This window comes from Anoplophora glabripennis, unplaced genomic scaffold (assembly GCF_000390285.2).
Source record: "Anoplophora glabripennis isolate ALB-LARVAE unplaced genomic scaffold, Agla_2.0 scaffold169, whole genome shotgun sequence".
Taxonomy (NCBI): domain Eukaryota; kingdom Metazoa; phylum Arthropoda; class Insecta; order Coleoptera; family Cerambycidae; genus Anoplophora; species Anoplophora glabripennis.
In genome coordinates this window covers 609404-613749 of record NW_019416320.1, presented here as the reverse complement: position 1 = coordinate 613749, position 4346 = coordinate 609404, and positions in this window count along the sequence as shown.

The following is a 4346-nucleotide window of genomic DNA, read 5'->3' as shown; positions in this document are numbered from 1 at the left end:
GACGATGGATAGGTAGAAGACCAAATGCCAATGTCAACCATAATGGTGCAGAGGGTCTAGTGTCTTGGCCAGCCAGATCGCTAGATCTAAACCCCCTGGACTTCTATGTTTGAGGTTACCTATCTGAAAAGTAAAGTTTACTCTACTCCAATAGATACAAGACCACAACTACTGCAGAGAACAGCAGATGGGTGTAATAAATTAAAAGAAAACCACCACATGACATTAGCTTCAATTAGTTCCATTAATAGAAAATGTCAGATGTATCGATGTGGATTGTTCGAATTTTAAACAATTGCTGTAAATACTTAACGTTAATTTTGTTTCTTGTTTAGTTGTTGTTGCTTGGTAAATGTATTTTTATTATTATTATTATTTTGACTTAAATTGTTCTTGTTTGTAAAAATAGTGGATTAGGCCTCCAGAGGAAACTAAAATACACTAGGAACACTACCTCACAGGTGATCTGGAAATATTGTTGTTGATCTGCTTACAAATTGCACTTACTTTTAAGCATAAACATACATGTTCTTGTAATATTATGGTTTGAAGTGTCTGCCACAAGGGGTTTGTATTGGTATGAATAACTTGAGAACGGCGAATCTTAGGGAAAAAATTCAAGTTACCTTTTATACGTATTTAGTGCATTAGAATATAAAGCCGTTACAATATCTTGTAAAAAATACAGTGGTGTAGGTTTTTTTAATAAAAATAAGGCGACCCCTGTCCAGTTGTAAACCACTGGTTGAACCATTAGAGCTGCTTAGGGATTGCAAGACCTACTGTCATATATTATCTGTACCAAAGTTTATTGAGATCGGTTAATCGATTCTGAAGATATAAACAAAAATTCAATTTATTTTAACAACTTCAACACCCTGTATCTCTAAAACGAGGCCGTTCCAGATCTATGTTTATAAGGCAAACTCCTATTATTTTCAAGAGATCTATCTGTCCTCGAAGTTTCCTGCATAAAATTCGGACCACCCTGTATAGACCCCATTTTATTCCCATATATCTGTTTAAACAGTGGAAAGGAATTATAACAAGAAAAGCAGGAACATAAAAAATATAAATAATTACTTTATAAATATGTACATTCATGCATATTTCAAAACAAGTGATTATTTTTTATATACCGTAGAATTACTAGTATGTTAATTTTTACTTTGTCTTCTAATAAATACAAACATCCATTCATATTTTGTTCAGCATTTCCTTATACATATTGGAATAAAATTATCTAGATTATTTTCATTCTCCTCTTTGAATTTGTTGGATGTTTAGTACAGTTTTTTTTAATCAGGCGTTACACACCCCGGCAACTTTTTTATTTTTAACTTTACGAAAAAAAGTTTCCCACAAAAGTTTTATGATATCATTAACACTTCAATTAAAGTCAAAGTTTTAGTGGGATAAAGTTCAACAAGTAATAAATGTGACTGATTGAAAAGTAAAAAATAGGAAATAAAAGGGAAAAAAGGAACAGGAGAAAGAAGCATATATACACACATTGGCATTAAAGTATTTTTCATCGTCATCCTGCTAAACAGTACAAAAGACATTACTTATAACAATTTTTACTGTGAAAGAAAATCGTATTGAATTTGTTCCATGAATTGTAAGTACACATAGGTATGAGTATCTAGATATCATCTTCTTAATATTTAGAACTGTTAAGTTGGACAAAAGACGCTTCAAATTTCGGTGAGTGTTATTAATTTTAGAGCTGTTCTAGAATTTTTCTTTTTCGGATTTATGGTAATTGTGACAGGAACACTAGTAATTTAGAATTGTAAATGTATTTGTTTTTTAAACTATTTTAAAACGTTAACAATTTTATAAAAAAACATTGTTCGTATTTTAGAGCCCCGAGGATGATAACACCGAAACTTTGTCATTGATTTAAAATATAGTGTTCTTTTACTTATTGATCTCTATCCCATTAAAACCTTGACTTAGATAACTAATCTAACTCGCTAAATAGTGGAAACGTACTCAAATTAAAATATATTTAAAAAATGTCCCATATACAAGGTGTTGCATTTAAAACTGTACCGTCTTTATAATAAGTAATCTAAATTTTTTTTCGATGTTCGATTTGACTTACTGCCTTCAGGAGTGGGTAACTTGAGAAAATAATATCGTCTTCAGGTTTACCTGTATACAGGATGGTTCTAAAATATGTAGCGAGACTTATACGGCGAAAACTAAAGCTCAAAATAGATCCGGATGGTCTATTAGAAGAACAATGTCCCAGTTTTTTAGAAGAAAAAATGTAAACTGCCTTTTTGATGAGGTTCCATGCATTGAAATTAAAGCAAACTATGTGGTTTGTGAACGACGGTGTTATTATTATTTGATTATATGCCTGTGATTGCACCAAATTTTCCCCCAAGATAGATAAATCGTGGCCAAAATTCACCAATTGCTTGGCCACCGCGATCGCCCGATCTTAATCCTTGCTATATTTATCTTTGAAGTCACCTTAATTACCTAGTTTATTCTACTCCAGTAGATGATTTGGAAAGCCTCAAAGTTAGCATATGGAATACTGTAAATGATCATTGCAATAAAATTGTAAAATTTTTAATCGTGCGAAGTATAATTTTAAACGTGTTTGCCTTGAGGCAGAAGACAGGCGTCTTAAGAATAATATTTGTTAATAATTAATTAGTTTTGTTTTAATTTTAAATGTACCTGCTACACACAATAAATTTAGTTGACGTTACACTTATATGCACACATTTAATGGTATAGTCTTTCCTAAGTCAGTTCAACATGTATAAAAACGCCTAGCAATAAAATATAATGAGTTTCATAGGTGACCCCAAAAAAGTTTTCTGCTAAAGGTAAACAATAATATTGATTTGTAAGTATATAATGTGTAGAAAATTTCTATTATGTTCATTTGGTCAATAACATAAATATTTTATTATTATTTATGTCTTCAAACAATTTCATTATATTGATGATAAATTTTGGTTATGACATATCAAAGAACATTTACATTTTCCTTACTTTATTTAGTAGTTTAGTATTACTGCTCGGCAAGAACCAACGGGATGAGGAAACGTTGTTAGTTTAGCTTAGAAAAGTTACTAAATAAAAATAATCAACAATAAAGTAATTCCGCATTGCTGCACTGCGCTGCTAGGCAATTTGACAACAACTGAAATTTATGGCCGGTCGCCTAGTGCGGCTGTGTTTGTGCGCCGTTTGCCCACCGCGACGCGCACGCGTACTTCAACTGGTTGTATACATTTCTACCACCTCCACGTTTAGTTCGACCAGACCTGCGTATGAGCAGTAGCTACATAAATGTGGGAACAAGTTTATCAAAAATTTCAATGCTGCGCATCCGCGTTCGACCTTTATGTTACAGTTACCAAATAGGTACCTTAAATTGTAATAATTTAGTTGCCTAGAACAGGGGTTCCCAATCTTTTTTCTACTGCGACTCCCTTTACAGACTGTACTTTTCTTAAAATTAAGTACTTTATTTATTATTTAAAGAAAACTCCAAATATTATAGAATCTTAATTATTACTATTTATTTTCTAATAATTAGAAAATATAATAGTACAATCATTGAGAAGGATGAGCTTGCTTTTCTGAGCATAACTTCTCAAATCGGGGCTGAAGTTTTGACAATGGTACTCTCATTTCTTTTTCTAAAGTGATAACCTGTATTTCGACTTGATAACTGTTGTTCTGCCTCGACTACTGAAAGTGCAGGGGCGCGTGGGGTCGATTGGAATGAATCTCTAATCCAGTCGTTGCAAACTCAGATTTTGAACAGATTTTTCTTTCAGGAATTCACAACAGCAACTCAGAACCCAAATCTTCACAAAGTTTTTTATGACATTTTAATAATTATATCCTTGGCAAGATTTTATTCAGATAATATATTTTTTGCAGCCAAAGCTTCCCTATTAGTCCAATCATTATAGACATGGAACATCCTGTTTCGGGAAAAAAATACTATTAGTTTTTCTGCGGAATATTGTTCGGAAATGTGTTATAAATAAAATATCAAAAAATCAACTCGAGACTAGTTGGGAAATTTTATTTAAACAATGGTCAAAGTTATGGAAAAGTGGTTTTTTAACTCGCGTAAAAAAACTATTATTCATAGCGAAAAGAGGTTTATACAAAAAAGGTAGGTATTAAATAAACCTTTAAAATGAGACAAGTCCGATTAAATTCGGATAATTTGTTTATGCGCAAGGGCTCAAAAATGGTCGAAAATGGCCGTTTTTTTCAATTGCTAATAATTAGTGCAATTTTCATCGTAGACACTTGTAATTCAGGATTTTTGAGGCTTTTTACACCCTTAATAAGTG